This window comes from Pristis pectinata, chromosome 5, assembly GCF_009764475.1.
Source record: "Pristis pectinata isolate sPriPec2 chromosome 5, sPriPec2.1.pri, whole genome shotgun sequence".
Taxonomy (NCBI): domain Eukaryota; kingdom Metazoa; phylum Chordata; class Chondrichthyes; order Rhinopristiformes; family Pristidae; genus Pristis; species Pristis pectinata.
Window position 1 is genome coordinate 67,931,047 of NC_067409.1, and position 17,878 is coordinate 67,948,924.

Genomic DNA, 17,878 nt, shown 5'->3' on the forward strand with positions numbered 1-17,878 from the left:
TGGCTGCATGGCAACTTTTCTCTCTTCACCAATTCTGTCTGTCCTTCCGAGTACTTCCAGCATTTTCTGTTTTTATTTCAGCATCAAATGGGTAAAAGAGTAATTATTCCCAAGGAACTAAATTGGGAAGGTACCAAATTGGTGAAGGGCAGATTATGACAGGATAAGACAGGAGTTAAGGGGCATTGATTGGGAGCAGCTGCTGTCAGGTAAGTCCACATCTGACATGTGGGAGTTGTTTAAAGACCAGCTGAACACAGTTCAGGATCGACATGTGTTATAAGAAAGGTTCTTTGAGGACTCAAGGGGCAAGGACTCTGGACACAGTCTTTGGAATTTAAAAATGATTTATTCACAAAGACAAACATGGGACAGAATGAATGAGAATGGATGCACACTCGTGCACACACATACACACCATGTGATTGTGAAAGTGGGGAAAATTGCAACGAGGGTGAGATGCACACACACACAAAAAACTGGGTACAAACAAATCAAGGAAGAAACAATACAACACCTGCCACTCCCTGACTCAGTGCAAGCATTGGCTCTATGGTCTCAGGGATCCTCAACTAATTACTCAAGTAGTGCATGGTTTACCTCAACATCCCTTGGAGACTAACAAAGACAGAATCAAGCATGTGGCACTTTTCATCAGGATCGCTGGAAGGGATGTCCTGTAGTGGTGAGGGTAGTGGTGGGGAACTGCCATCCGGCCCCCCCACACCAAGCCGATATACTGAACCCAACAGCTGCAAAAAGTGTGTAAGCTGTTCATTTGAAGATCATCCAGGGAGATCAATGTAAGTGGTAGAGCTTCACTGGTGTGTGCTGGGGTTTGGACACAAATCCAGCAGTCTGATTTATTGGAGGTGCTGGCAAATTCATAAGCGACTCTACACCCTTGGATCTTCTGCCAGAGGCTCCATTCGGTGACTGTCTCACTGGCCGAGACCTGCAATTCAAAAGGGACACCTACCTGATGGGAAGCAAGTGGCAGTGCTTGTTCCACAGCTTACTTTGCTGTTTCAAAAGCAGCCTGTTGTTCGGGTCCCCGTAAGAATGTGGCTTCCTTATGAGAGAGATTCACGTTGGGGGCCCCCTCATCCCACAGTCGGAGCAGCCATGTGTTCGCCTAGCCACTGCTGGTACCAATCCGCCAGCTGGGTCAGCTCCTTGGCTGAGAAATCCTGGGTCTCCATAGTCTCGGAGGGACCACTAGCACTTTCCCCTGTGGGGGCCTCATCCTGACTCCCCTCCCTTCTGTGGCAGACCTGGGACCACATGGTGCCCGCACAAGCATGCAGGGGTTTGGATGGGTAGGGGGGAGGGCAGGTGTGATGGGGCCTTGGCTCTTTGGGCACCCCCTCCTCATCAGTATCCATCCATATATCCCCATCCCCCAGCCATGCATCCAGCTTGTCGCTGCACCGGACCAGGGCTCAAATTTTTAATGGCTCTGGCTGCCAGCCAGATTGGTGGGCTGCCTGTGCCTGTTGTAGCTGAATCAGCCTACAGGTGACCTCAGTACCTCTGGCCTAGAGGTCGTCAGCTTCAGTCTGAACTGCCTCCTGCAGGGTGCAGCACCACTGCTGGAGTGTCTCTATCTCCCTATCTTTGTGGAGGCATGTATTCTGCATCTGGCTGGTAATCCCAGCCTGGCATCTCAGGAGGGATGTAAACAGCCAGAAGGCACCCTTTGGCCCTGGAGAACCCCAACTTATGGGTGGTGCCCCAGTTTCTCACCATGGGGGTCTAACTGCTCAGCCCAGTCCACTGGCCTACCATGGTCTGCCAGCATGCTGGCCAAGCTCCCAAATCCCTCGCTCTCATCAGTTCACCCAGGGATCCTATCCTCAGTGCCTGCACTGGCCACCTTTCCCCTATTCCAAAACATCCTTCCCATGTCTGTGTTCAGCCAAGACCTTTAGGACCCTGCTTGCAGTGCCAAAATGTTGTAAGAAAGGTTCTTTGAGATCTCAAAGGGCAAGGACTCCTGACAGTCTTTGGAACTTAAATGATTTATTCACAAAGAGAAACATGGGACAGAATGAACAAGAATGGACACACACCCACACCCACACACACCAAACTGGGTATAAACAAATCAAGGAAGAAACAATATGATACTTGCCACTCTCCCTGACTCAGTGCAAGCATTGGCTCTATGGTCCCAGGGATCCTCAACTAATTACTCTTAAGTAGTGCACAGTTTACCTCAACATCCCTCGGAGACAAACGAAGAGACAAAATCAAGCATGTGGCACTTTTTGTACTGCTGGAGGGCAGGGGTGGAGCCAGCCCAGGTAATTCAAACAAGCCAATCGCTCAGGGCCATGTACAAAGGTGTTTTACAAAAGCCATTGGTTAGGTGTGCACTAATGGATGGGGGTGGAGCCAAACCTTGATTGACAGTGGTGTGTCTTCCGACTAGGTAGGTACAGTGCTGTCATCTGACCAGATGGGGTCAGTGTTGTCACTGTCACGTGACAGCCATGACCTTTCACACTACAGCATGTTCCGGTAAGGAGTAAGGACAAGGATGGTAAGGTAAGGGAACCTTGGATGACCCGAGATCCTAAACTTAGTCAGAAAGAAAAAGGAGGGATGCATAAGATTTAGGAAGCTAAAATCAGACTGGACACTTGCGGAATATAAAGACAGCAGGAAATTGCTCAGGCAGGCAATTAGGAAGGCCAAAAAGGGTCATGAAATATCCTTGGCTAGCAGGATCAAGAAGAATCCCAATTTATATTAAGAAAAAGAGGATAACTAAGGAGAGGGTAGACTCTCTCAAGGATAAGAGGGAATTTGTGCTTGAAGTCAGAACAAGTGGCTGAGGTACTAAATGAGTACTTTTGTGTTGGTATTTACAGAGGAGAAGGATTTGGAGGACTGAAAATAGAGTGAAGTATGGTAATGTGCTGGGACATTTTGAGATTAAGGAAGAGGTAGTGCTGGGTCTTCTGAAAAGCATTTTGGTGGATAAGTTCCCAGGACCTGATGGCATATATCCCACTATACTGAAAGAAGCAACTGAGGAGATTGCTGGGACTTTGACAAGGATCTCTGTGTCCTCACTAGCAACACACGAGGTCCCAGAGGACCAGTGAGTAGCAAATGTTATGCCTTTGTTCAAGAAGGGAAATGAGGATAATCCAGGTAATTATAGGCCAGCGAACATTACGTCAGTGGTGGGGATACTATTGGATAGGATACTGAGGGATAGGATTTATGCCCATTTGAAAAGGCATTGGAAATGCCCATTTGGAAAGGCAATGCTCAGGGATAGTCAGCTTGGCTTTGTGCAGGGCTTTACGAACTTGATTGAGTTTTCTGAGGAGGTGATGAAGGTGCTTGATGAGGGTAAGGCAGTAGACGTTATCTACATGGACTTCGGTAAGACATTTGACAAGGTCCCTCATGCTAGGGTGATTCAGAAGGTAAAGATGCATGGGATCCAGGATGAATTGCAAGTTTGGATTTGGAACTGGCTTGCCCAGACAGAGTAGGGGTGGAAGTCTGTTATTCTGGCTGGAGGTCCATGACCAGTGGTGTTCTGCAAGGATCGGTGCTGGGATCTCTGTTGTTTGTGATATATCAATGATTTGAAAATGTAGATGGGTGGATTAGCAAGTTTGTGGCTGACACCAAGATTGGTGGTGCTGTGGGCAGTGTTACAGATATGGGCAGAGAAGTGGCAGATGGAGTTTAATCCAGGCAAGTGTGAGGTGTTGCACTTTGGAAGGTCAAATAAAAGGAGAAAGAAACAGTTAATGGTTGGCCCCTTAATAGCAGTGAGGTACAACAGGATCTTGGGGTCCAGTTCCATAGTCCACTGAAAGTGGCTACATGAGTGGATAATGTGGTAAAGAAGGTGTATGGAATGCTTCTCCATTGGTCAGGGTGTTGAGTATAAGAGTATGGAAGTCATGCTACAGCTATACAAAACTTTAGTCAGGTCGCACTTGAAGTATTGTGTGCACTTCAGGTCGCCCCATTATAGGAAGGATGTGGAGACTGTGGAGAGGGTGCAGAAGAGGTTTACCAGGATTAGAGGATATAAGCTGAAGGGAAAGGTTGGATGAACTTGAGATGATCTCCCTAGGGCTTCGGAGGCTGAGGGGAGACCTGATAGAGGTTTTTAAAATTATGAGGAGCATAGATAGGGTAAATAGTCAGAATCCTTTCCCCAGGGTAGAAATGGCAAACACCAGAGGACATCTTTTAAGGTTAGAGGGGGAAAGTTTAAAGGTGACGTGAGGGGCAAGTTTTTTTACGCTGAGTGGTAGGTGCCTGGAATGGGTTATCGGGGTAGTAGTGGAAGCAGGCAGTTTGGTGGAGTTTAAGAGGCCTTTAGACTGACACATGAATATGAAAGGAATGGAGGGATATGGATGATAAACAGGAGGAGGACACTTAGTGTAAATTAGCATCAAGATCAGCACAATATTATTGGCTAAATGGCCTGTCCAGTGCTGTACTGTTTTATGTTCTAAATTAACGATGAAGCAGAATAATGGAAGAACATCTTTCTGAACATTTGGAAATTGGTAAAGTGAGGGTCCTGTTCTGACAAAGGGCCTTCAATCTGAAACATTAAATCTGTTTCTCTTCCCACATGTGTGGTCTGACCTGCTGAGTATTTCCAGCATTTTCTGTTTTTGTTCTAGGATCTGACTATCTGATAAGGTTGTGTGCAAGGACCTCCAGGCAGGGTAGAGATGAGAAAAACAGGATACTGGAGAAAATGTGGAGATGTATGGTTCCAAGAATTATCTCGTAAGGGTTAATGAGAGATTCCAAAAAGTCACCTAGACCACTTAATCTCAGCATAAGATAACCAAGAGAATGATGGGTAAGACTGATTTTAAGTATACTTCAGAAGGAAATCCTACAATTGTTGGAGAAAAGTTGACACAGAACATATTCAAGGAGAATTAAAATATACTATGTGATATGAACAGCATCTGGTGAGTCTCCAAGATCAACATAAGCAATATCTGGTCAATATCGTCAAAGTCAATTTGAAATCCAATCAAATGGTAAACTTATGGTAAATATGCAAATATTGTTAAACTAGTTTCACTCTTATTTCCTTTTGAAGGAGGAGGCAGTGTTATATTTAAATAAGTGTGGTGTCACCGTATGATGAATTTCATCATGTCTGTATTGTTGGGTGTGTGTCATAGAGAAATACAACATGGAAACAGGTCCTTCTGCCCATTGAATCTATACTGTCCATCAACCATCCAATGTACACCAATCCGATATTAATCTCAATATTTTTATTCTAGACGTATTGTGTCCGACTTCCCCCAGGTACTACCTCTCACCGATACACTTGGGGCAATTTATTGTGGCATGTCTCTGGGATGTGGGAGGAAACTGGAGCACCCAGAGGAAACCCAGTCAGCCACAGAAAGAACATGCAAATTGCTGCCAATGACAGCACCCAAGATCAGGATTGATCCCGGGTCCATGGCACTGTAAGGCAGTGACACAATTACCTATGCCACTGTGACACCATATGTGTGGTCTAATAAGAACTTGGAATATACTTTCTAGAACTTGTTGTGTTTCCTTCTTAATACCATTATTTTAAGAATGCACAAGGATGTATATAATTTGTATGTACAGCAAATAATTAGGAAGGAATATGAAATATTGACCTTTATTGCAACAAGCAGGTGGGGAAGGGTGGTGGAATATAAAAGTAGTCTTAAAAGAATTGTAGAAGGCATTGGCAAGAGTACAAAGTACAATTGGAGTACATTGTACTTCTGGTATTCTTAATTATGAAGTGATTTAATTGCTTTTGAGACAATTCAGAAGGTACCTAGGATGAATGAGTTGTCTTAGGATGAACAGTTGAGCAGGTTAGGCTTATACTCAATTGAAGTTGAGAAGAATATGAGTGAAACTATTGGAACATACATTCTGAGGGGCTTGTCAGTGTAAATGCTGAAAGGATGTTCCTCATGAGAAATCTAGAATTAGGGGGCATAGTTTACGGATAAAGGGTCACCCATATATGATGGATGTAAGAGATCATGCATCCTTGGAATTCTCTACACCAGAGAAAGGTGGAGACTGACTCATTAGTTATGTTCAAAGCTGAGATGAACATATTTTTCCTCTATAGAAGAATCAAGGGTTATGGGGATCGAGCTGGAAGGTGAACTTTTGTCCAAGATCAGATAATTTATTGAATGGCAGAGGAGGGATGTGGCCTATTTCTGCTCCTATTTCTTAGGCACTTAACTTCATTTTCTGTGGAGTTATAGTGCCCAGAAAATACAATGAAAATCCATGAAGCTTGATGATCAGGCAGAAAATTTCCCATTATAGCCATATGATGAGAAAGGAGCAGGTTGAAAGTCACCCCCAAACACATTTGTTTGCCTTTTAAGTTACCATATTGTTACTGTTACTTAACACAAACACTGTTACTTAACTTTTTGCAAATGCTGATAATCCGAGTCTTAATTTCCAGGCCAAATGGGGATCTTCATGGAGACCCAGCCAGGGCAGCACCAGTCAAATGATAATTTGTCCAAAGTACTAATCTTTAAAGATGTTTATGTGGAACATGAAATCAGTGACAGTGTCAGTAAAAAGCTGAAAGTAAATCATTGAAGATTTCTGGAAGGATGGAGTGGAAAAATCATATAAAAAATGTACTTGGCACTTCAACACATTAAAAGAGCATAAAATCTAATTTACAGTGTTAGGAGAAATTGAATGATCAAAGATTCACTCAACACCCAGGTCCATGCCTACCAATAAAGTTTTATTTTACACAAATGGGGAGTAAGCTGCTGAATGTCTCAGACAACACCTCCACTGAATAAAGGAAATCATGTCATTTTTATATATTTCTGACACTTCATACTGGCTGACTACAGACTAATATAGCATTAATTGATTATATACATTAAATACATATTCAACTAAATTAATAGATAAGCATCATGCAGCTACTTGATCAGCTAATGGACAGCTCTCAACCCTTCCTTGATGTTTACCAGACACGTGACGAGAACCAGAGTCAGGTTCACTATCACTAACATCTGTCGTGAAATTCGTTGTTTTGTGGCAACAGTACAGTGCAAGACATAAAGACATAAAAATTACGATGTTACAAAAATAAATATATAGTGCAAAAGAGGAATGACAAGGTAGTGTTTATGGACTGTTCAGAAATCAGATGGCAGAGGGGAAGAAGCTGTTCCTGAAACATTGAGCAAGGGTCTTCCTGCTCCTGTACCTCCTCCCTGATGGTAGTAACGTGAAGAGGGCATGTCCTGGGTGATGACGGTCCTTAATGATAGATGCCACCTTCTTGAGGCACCACCTCTTGGAGGTGTCCTTGATGGCAGGGAGGGTTGTGCCCATGATGGAACTGGCTGAGTCTACAGCCCTCTGCAGCCTCTTTCAATCCTGCACATAGGAGCTTTCGTACCAACAGTCCTTGGGCCATCTCTAGCAGTCTGCATCCGCAGTAACCACAGGAACGTGGTCAAGTCCCACAAGTACAAAACTTCAGTCCACAGTTCTCCATTTTGTAATATTGTATGTAACTATAATGTGGCTCGGTGTAACTGTCTTTGTCATGGCCTTCTCTAACAAAGTCAATAACAGAATGAAAAGTTTGAACGAGAAAAGCAAACTAACTTAGTTGCATCATAAGTTTGATAAAATAGCAGGGAAGCTAAATGAGAACAACATCTTTCAGTGTCAGTTCAGTGTTTGATTTTACCACAATAAACTAGAGTAATGTTCAACTTAGATGAGCAGTAAAATGAGAGTATTGGCTAGGCTGCATGTTATGCATCCAGCTGATTTACAGTTGCATTGCAAAGGATATATAACTCTTGCCATATATAATGTTACCCATTTTTCACAATCTATAAATATATGATAAGTACCCACTTATCATATATTTACCATTAGTAGAAATTAACATCGGAATTTCTTCTGCACCAGTCTTGCCAATAATATGTTAAATTTGGCTTAATCAATTTCTGGTGCTAGAAGTAAATTAATTAATTATTGGTTTTGAATTCTGAAATAGGTTTATCATTAAAATCCTGCAGTCTATGATATCACTTTGAGAAGAAAATATTTCCACATCTGATTCCATCATAATGAGCTCCTTGGAGTCACTCATAGTTAGATAAGGAAAGGAAAAAATGCCTCACACTCTTGAATACACAGAACATTTGTTCATTTGTAACAAAAACAGAAAATAAGTCAATCACACAACACTTTCATCAACAGCATTTGTGGAGCTTGGATTCACTTTGGACAGGTCCAGATTTCCAACACTTTTCAACTTCTTGCTATTTGATTCCTTTCAAATGTATTTTTCTGAAATATATTATCTTAATGTTATTAAATATTGCTTTGCATCGCATGTTATTCCTCAACCGAACAAGTGATCAGATGGTTTATTTCCAAGCATAAGCCAATGCATTTTTAAAGGTGTTTAAAGGACTCTCTGTTGACTTGGATGGTGATTTGAAATTTGTCTTTGCAAAGAAATCCCCTATCTACCATCATACAAGAATCTGCAACCTTCATTGTACTGTTTCTTATCCTATTTTGAGGCAGTCATTAACATAGAACATAAGAAATCCCCCCCATCTACCATCACACAAGAATTTGTAACCTTCATTTCTTATCCTATTTTGAGGCAGTCATGAACATAGAACAGTCATTGTTAATTGCTAAAGAAAAGGTCTGAATCAGTTTTAACCATGTTCAAAACTGCATCAAGATCATTAAAGAGCTAATAGAAATTCAGTCATAGAAATTGTTTTAATATAAGAGCAGAACTTATTAAAATGGCACAAATTAAGTATCCATTCCCACATCAGGCAGAATTTGTTCCTAATTTTGGAGAAATTCTTTGCTTTATTTTCTGTATTTTTTTTCTTTAGATTTATCTGCCAGCATATGCACATTTTTAAGCAATCTAGTTACTACATCACCTTCTACTATAGATGATTCCAGATAAACACACATAGATCCAAGTGTAATTTTAGCTGTATGAATGGAATTGTAATGTACCAAATCACTTCCATTTCATATCTATTGTAGAGAATTTATGGTCTTAGCATAACACTTAACTGCAATTGCATGATCCTGAAAACAATATCCCTTAATTTATCCACACTTTAATGTTTCATATAGCAAATAAGGCTACTGCAGAATTCTAAGACTGCAGCAGAATTCTGATCACTTTTGTGTAAAGTATATCCAGTGGCCTGTGGCAAAAAGAAGTGCTATTTTTATCTGCAGTTTGTAGATTTCTGCTTTAATTCCAATCTTCATTCATGCATAAGATGTCTCTGCAAACTTTAGCCCTGCAGGGTGCAAAAGCAGTACAATCTGAAGATGATTCTTATGCCTCCCTAACCAAAACTTAATTCAATCAATTGAGTCACAGTAGTTTTGACTCTGAGACATCAAATAGAACACATTGGGCCAGACTTTTCTGTCAAAATAACAGTGTGAAAACTGGTGCTTACTATTATTAATGTGTAAATGTTACAGGAGCTTCAGGCAGATGCGTGGTTAAATGTGAAAATCTGAAATTGGCTGTTTGAGTTGCGATGCTCCTTCAATAGCTTCAAGAAAATGTCACCTTGCTGACTGTATCTCCACTGAAGTGCATGAAGTTGCTGCATTTATGCTGTACATATAATCAAAGCCCACCATGGATAATTTAGGGCCATTGATTACAAGTGTTAATTATAGCCAGTCAACTACTCTGCCAAAGAAAATTAATTATTACAATTGTATCCAATTCATTCAGGAATTAATTTTTTGGATGGATTTTTAATAATGTTAAATTTTAAAATTAATAGGTTTTTTTTGCTTTTCCTTTCCCTCTGAATTCATTCTTTTTTTCCCTCACTTTATTTTTCTTTCCATATCTGAATTGACACTGACTTCACTAGCATTAATTTACACTAACTTTTCATTTCTTCCAGTGTTTATTTCCTGTCTTTAAATTTGATTAGTTAAGAAAAAAATATGCAAATATCCTGTTGATTCTTCTGTTCACTCAGATCTCAAAGAGGCCACATTTCCTTAATTTTGCTGATATGAACAACTTGATCTTCATAAATGCACCAGGAATAGAAAGCAGAATATTAATTAGATAAAGATCACAGAATGCTGAAGTACAGTGAGATCTGATGTCCTTGTACATAAAAGACAGAAAGTTGACATGCAGATATAACAGATAACTGGATCCAACAGGGGCGGGAGTGCATACAAAAGTAGGGAAGTCGTGCTTCATGGAGAACTGCGTGCAGCTTTAAACTCATTTGTTAAGAAGGGATATTATACCATGGAGCCAATTCAGTGAAGATACAGTATGTTGGTTTCAGGGATGAAGGAACAATTGAGCAGATGGGCCTATTGAAATATGTAAGGTTGTTAACCAACTTGAGAGGACGTTTCCCATCATAGAGGCCAAGTTTTCTGGATAAAGAGTTACCATTTAGAATGGAGATGAGGAGGCAGATCTTCTCATAGCATCAAAGAGTCATAGAGTTGTACAGCAAAGACCATCATGCCTATTCCCACATGGCTGCATTAATTCCATATCCCTCTATGCCTTGCTCAGATGCCTCTTAAATGTTGTTAAAGTTCTTACCTGCAACATCATCTCTGGAAGCTCATTCCAGATACCAACTACCCTTTGTGTGAAAATTTTGCCCTTCAGATCCCCTTTAAATCTCCTCCCTCCCATCTATGATCTCTAGTTTTAGACATCCCTGACATTAAAAACAGACTCCATCTACCCTATCTATTGGCTCTCATAATTTTATACACCTCTATCATGTCACCTCTTAGCCTCCTTTGCTCCAGGGAAAATTAGACCCAGCCTATCCAGTCTCTCCTTATGACTCAAGCCCTCCCCTCCAGGCAATATCCTTGTGAACCTTTTCTGCACCCTTTCCAGCTTAATCACATCTTTCCTGCAGTGTGGCGACAAGAGCTGCACACAACACTGGAGTCTAAACAACGATTTGTACAATTGTAACATGACATCCCAACTCTTGTACCTAATGCCTTGGCCTTCATCACCACCCTATTTACGTGTGTCACCACTTTCCAGGATCTATGTACTTGTACCCCTAGGTCTCTCTGTTCTACCACACTCCACAGGGCCCTGCCACTTACTGTGTATGTCCTGGCCTGGCTTAACTTCCCAACATGCATCACTTCATACTTGTCCAAGTTAAATTCCATTTGCTATTCCATGGCCCACTTTCCCAGTTGATCAATATCCTGTCGTAAACTTAGACAACTTTCTTCACTGTTAGTATACCACCAATTTTGGTGTCATCCGCAAACTTACTGATCATGCCACCTATGTTCCCATCCAAATCATTTATATAGATGACAAACAACAGAGGACCCAGCATCGTTCTCCATGGCACACCACTGGTCAGAAGCCTCTAATCTGAAAAACAACCCTCTACTACCATCCTCCGCCCCTAACACTAAGCCAATTTTGTATCCAATTGGTTAGCTCACTCTGGATCCCGTGTGTTTTTACCTTCTAGGCCAGTCGACCAACCAGGACCATGTCAAAGGTTGTGCTAAAGTCCATGTAGACAATGTCTATAGTCCTGCCCTCACCAATCCTCTTGGTCACCTCTGGAGACATGATTTCCCATTCACAAAGCCATGCTGATTCTCCCTAATCAGTCCTTGCCTTCTAAATGCAAATAAATCTTGTTTCTCATGATCCTTCCCAATAACTTTCCCACTACTAATGTAAAGCTCATTGCCCTGTACTTCCCTGGCTTATCACTGTTGTCCTTCTTAAATAAAAGCATACTGCTGGCTGTCCTCCAGTCTTTTGATACCTCACCTGTGGCTAATGAAGTGAGAAAAATCTCTTGACAGTGCCCCAGAAATCTCCTTCCTTGCTTCCTATAACATCCCAGGATACACCTGGTCAGAGAGGTATGATTTTTTTAGAATTCACTGCTAAGAGAGCTATGAAGATTGAGTCACTGATTATGTGCAAGCCTGAGATTCATGGTCCACAGGGGAGTCAAGGTATATAATGATTAAGCAGGAAGCTGTTGAGGCCAAGCACAGATCAGGCATGATCTGAGTGACGGGTGAGGCAGGCTCAAGAAATGGATATGGTCTACCCCTGTTCCTGTTTCTTAAGATTGTAGCAGCCAGTGACTTGTTTGTTTGAGGCTCATTGCTGCAAATTCCAGCAATGTTCTAGGCCTAAGGCCTCAGACAGCACTGAATTTATGTTACACATTTTTGGTGATGGTCAGATAATTAGTAATCATGAAATTATATTCAACACAGAAGTATGTCACCCACTGGGAAAATAAAATTAAAGGACAACCAAATTATAATTGTAGATGCAGAGGACCCATGAGTGAGTACTTTTTATTATGATTGCATTGTGCACATGGGGCAATTTTGTGATTTGCATCAGTGGCAACCAGTGAAGCTAATTTAGTCTTCAGTTTTTCATGAAGACTAAGGAACCAAATTATCCTGAGTAGGGGCAGTGCGGAATTCAGAAACTGCTGATGAACATATCACATTTTTTGTCACTTCAGATACCAACAGAGAAAGCATTTGTGTTGTACAGACGGCTCATTGGCACTGGACGTCCACTTACTCCTCCCCTACCATGGCCTGGAAAGCTTCAACTGAGCATTAGTTCTGCCCCACTTCCTACCAATCAGATGTGAGCAAAGCTCAATCATAAAATTAACTCCACCTTCTTACCAATGACATCAGACCAGCTCTGAGAATCAAAAACAAATCTAAGACACAAATATAATGGATTTTGTTTTAAATTTAAAGCTTCTTTCTCATTTTTAAAACAATTTCATTTATTTCTCTCTTTAGAATCCCTGTGTCAGGCACCATTATTTGTCAAATAAACGACATACGCCGTGTCTTCTGATATTACAGTTCTTGAATCGATTACTGGCAGGCATGTGAGACTGGCATGAAGTGACTCACCCTATAATTTTCTCCCCTACCCTGTCAGGAACCCTTAGTCTCCACTCAGCAGGTCCTCAGATAACACAGCTGACATCTGGACTAATATTGCAATCCTACTGTTTACATTCCGACAAATTATAACATATACACATTACAAACTATTGACCTTTTTTTTAAAGAAAAATGAACAAATGCAATGCGCCTACCCTGCCAGATCAACATTTTCCATGTGGATTGGATAAAAGAAGTACAACTGCATGTTTTCAGCCCATGGTATTCTGGTTTAGTTTCCCAGGCAACTCCGTGGCACAGAGCCAGCAGGGTTAGTTCAGCGTCAAGGCTGTCAGTCAATCTGATTCAGAGATGTCACAGAATTTGATGAGACCTGTCCAATGTCATGCCTTAGTGTAATAACTTAAAAATATATATCTACGGGAGGAACTAGGATATAAATAAGGAAACATTTGCTTCAGATTCATTCTAGGCCAGTGACTCCAATTACTTCTTAATCAGTGAGTAAAATCTCATATTGTTTGAAATAAACTGGAGCTGAAGATTAGTGATCCTGTCTTTTTGCTGCAGTGTTATTGGGGGACTTCTGCATGAACTTATGAATTGAACTTCATTGGAATTGCAGGGGTCAAGTGTATATATATAGGGGAGAGTGGGCACCCCCACCAGTATTGAATTGGTTCTTAGGATAGTGGGGAGGGGTAAGTTAGAGTCAAACCAAAGAGCTCAATTATCTGCAGTCTGAAAGAAGGTGAAGAAGATGCACAAGCTTTTCCACCACAGGCCATCCCTGGGTTATGAACACACAACTTACGGACACATGTACATACGAATGACCTCCTATAATATTATTATATTCAAAAGTCTGACGTACATACACACGTTCATTCCTATGAATATTGGAACTAGTTTCCTCTCTCTCTCCACTTTTAGTAATTGTTCTTTCTTATTAGTTTTATGTGCTTTTGATGCCATTCATTACAATACTGGGGAGGTGTGGTTTCTATGTCGACTGATTTTATATATTTTCCAACTGACGGATAAAATCGACTTATGGACATCTGTAAAAATAGAATCCATTCATCACCCAGGGATGGCCTGTAGTTATTTTTTATTACACTAAAATAAACTTCATCAAGATTAGACCAAGGTGTAATTTAAAATGTTAGTTTGAGGAAAAGATCATTGAAAGTGGGGAGGGAATCATGGGTGGGAGCAGCAGTGATGGGGGAAGAAGTAGTTTGGTTGGACAGGAGATAAAAGAGAGTCTGAAGGGAAGTTTGAGGAAAGAGTCCTGGAGCTGGTCAGGGGTTCAATAGAAGACTGGGGTCTCTGTCAAGTTCAGTTATGGAAGACGGAGGGGCAAGGGAAGTTCAGGAGTCCATCATACAAGATGTAATAGCAGAGCACTTGCAAAAGAGTGACTATGTCAACATGGATGTTCTTGCTATGGGGAAGTGTAGCAAATGTTCACCAGATTAATTCCTGGAATGGCAGAACTGATATATGAAGAGAGATTTGGTCAATTAAGCTTATATTCACCAGAGTTTAAAAGAATGTGAGGGGATCTCATAAAAACCTACACAATTCTAAGAGGACTGGAAAGAATAGATGCAGGAAGAATGTTCCCAAAGGTTGGGAATTCTCTTGCTCCACCCCTTCCCCTCACCCAGAACTGCACACAATGTTCCAGGTGCAGACTCACTAATGTCTTGCATAGCTGTAATGTGATGTCGCAACTATTGTACTCAGTGCTCTGACTAATGAAGGCAAGCATGCCATAAGCGTTCTTCAACAACTTGTCTACCTGTGTCACCACTTTCAAGGGAATACATACCTGTACCCCTAGATCTCTCTGTTCTACAACACTCCCCAGGCCCTGTTATTCACTGTGTATATCCTGCCCTGGTTTAACTTTCCAAAAAGCATCAATTCACACTTGTCCAGATTAAATTCCATCAGCCATTCCTTTGCCCACTTTCCCCATTGATCTGGATCTCATTGTAACCTCAGACAACCTACTTCATTATCCACAACACTAATTTTGATGTCATTTGCACACTTACTAATCAAGCCACCTGCATTCTCATCCAAATCATTAATATATATAACAAGCAACAGGGGACCCAGCACCGATCCCTGCGGCACACCATTCAAGGAATATAATTCAAAGAAGTACCAGGTTGAAGATAGTAAGCTGAGAGGGGAGACAAAAGGGAAATTAGGCCAGATGAAGGGAGAACATGGTAGGGAGTGGTAGCGGGCATAAACAGGAATCCTGAAATCTTCTGGAGGCAGGTAAGTGCTAAATGAATAGTAGAAGGTGGGAGTGGGCCCAATTAGAGATCAAGAAGGTGATTTACGTACAGAGGCAGAAGACATGGCTGGGATTAAAACTAGTAGTTATATCCTTAACCAAGAAAGAGAATACTGCCAAAATCTCAGGAGAAAGGGAGATAGTAGAGATAAAGGGAAGATAGTAGAGATAAAGAATGAAATGAAATTTGATAAAGAGAAGGTATAAGTAAAATTTTTAAAAAAGTTTTGATGGGATTGCTGTGGGAAGAGGAATGAAGAAAGTAGAAGGGCGTCATTGTTTTCCATTTCTCCCTAGATATAGGGAAGGTGTCAGAGGATTGAAAAATGACAATTATCCAAAAGGGGTTGTACTGTGCCAGACAGTTGCAGACTGGTCAGTTTCCAGAAACAAAAAGAAATCATTAATACACAGTTGGAAAAGTTTGAGTTAATAAAGGAGAGCGCTAGCAACCTGGGTTCAATTTCGGCCGCTGTCTGTGAGGAGTTTGTACGTTCTCCCCGTACGTTTCCTCTGGGTGCTCCAGTTTCCTCCCACATACCAAAAGATGTGTGGGTTAGGAAGTTGTGGGTACGCTACGTTGGTGCCGGAAGTGTGGCGACACTTGCGGCTGCCCCCAGAACACTACGCAAAAGATATATTTCACTGTGTGTTTTGATGTACATGTGACTAATAAAGATATCTTATCTTATCTTATCTATTAAAGGCAAATTGTGTTTGACTAACCTGATTTACATTTCTGATGAGGAAATAAAAAAGGTTGATTAGGGAATGTAATGGACTCGATGAAGGGTTTTCAGAAAGCATTTGTTGAAATCCCAGGTAAAAGGCTAGTTAGTGAAACTTGAGGGTGGTGTAAGAAAAACTGTGAGCAGTTGTGTGGATAAGAGTTTGGATTTGACAGAAAGCAGAGATTCATGGTTGTTTCCAGTTTGGTGGCTGATGTGGTTCCCAGGGTCAGTGTATTGATATTAATGAATTGGATATGGGTGTGAGGGTAACATTTCAAAATTGCAGATGACACTAAGCTGGAAGTTGAGGTAATCAGTGAAGATGACAATAATATATTGAAGAGGATGTTGTTATGGTGGCAGAACAGATAGATAAGCTGCAAAATAAATTTATTATGGAGAAATGCAAAATGATAAATTTTGGTTGACAGGACAAGGAGCTGCAGCATAGCCTAAATGACACAGTTCTAAAGGGAACTGAGTGACCCAAGTATATACGGCCATAAATTGGGAGTATGGGAGTATGATGTATAATTCTGTTCACCATATTTTGGAAAGATACGAGGGATATGGAGAAGATTTTCTAGAAAGGGACCAGATTGTGGGAGTTCAACTATAAGGTTAAATGAGGGATGCTGGGGTTTTTCTCCTGGAAGGAATAAAGGTTGGAAAGGAGGTTTGACAAAGATGTACAAGGTCCCAACACATTTAGATAGGGTAAATAGAGAAAAGTTAGTCCCATTAGCAAAAAACTCAAGATCCATAGGACACAGATTCAAAGTGATGGGCAGAAGCTACAGTAGGTGATGTGAAAAATCATTTTTAAATGCAGACCAGGAATTCATTTCCTGTAAGAGTAGTGGAGACAATTAGAGCCTTTGAACGGGAAGTACTTGAAGAAAGTAACTTGCAGGGTTATGGAGAAAGAAGAGAGAATAGAACCAATTGAAATGTTTTGCAGCATGGACTCAATGAGCCAAATGGCCTCCTTATATGTTGTATGATTCAATAATTGTATAAAGCATGCAAGTAATGTCAATCATGCTTTGTACAATTGATGGTATCTGCATTATGCTGTATATGTGCATATAATACATAAATAAGATCAGGTTTCAGATAAAACTCTCTTCGGTAGGGCATAAAAATATTGTGCTACAGTATAGAATTTCTAGATCATTGTGTTTTAATTTTCAATGATTTGAATTGGTTATAAATCTTATCAAGTAACCTGATAGCATGATTAAATGATTGAGAATGATTTTCTTGACTCTTTATCAAGGAATTCCTGTAATTTTCTTTTACTTGGACAACCAAAAATAGTGAAGCAAGAATGAAAGGAGGATCATTGAATTTCACTACAAAATTATATGGTTTTCCTCAAAGAAACATGCAAGATGAACCAGTTTAAAATTAAATTGCTCAAAAATAAACCCCTTATTTGTCACATAGACTAATGCTACAATTACGTGGAGATTAGCTTAAGTTCTTATTCACTGTGAGTTTAAAATATCTATGTTCAAGTGGTACAAAAAAATTGATGATGAAAGATGTGAGGGCATGAAAATATTGTTTATAAATGTAGGACACAGCAATAAAGAAGTAACAATAAATTTAAAGATAAATTTAAAGATATGTATTGTGTGTATATATATCTATATGTAAAATGGAAACATTGTCATCGTGATTAATACCTCACAGTGAGGGGGAAGAAGGATCAGGAAAGGGAGAAACTATTGAATGTACGAGTTGAGACACTAACTCAGCAGGGAATTTTGAAACATTTCAGAATCCCACTATGGAGAGG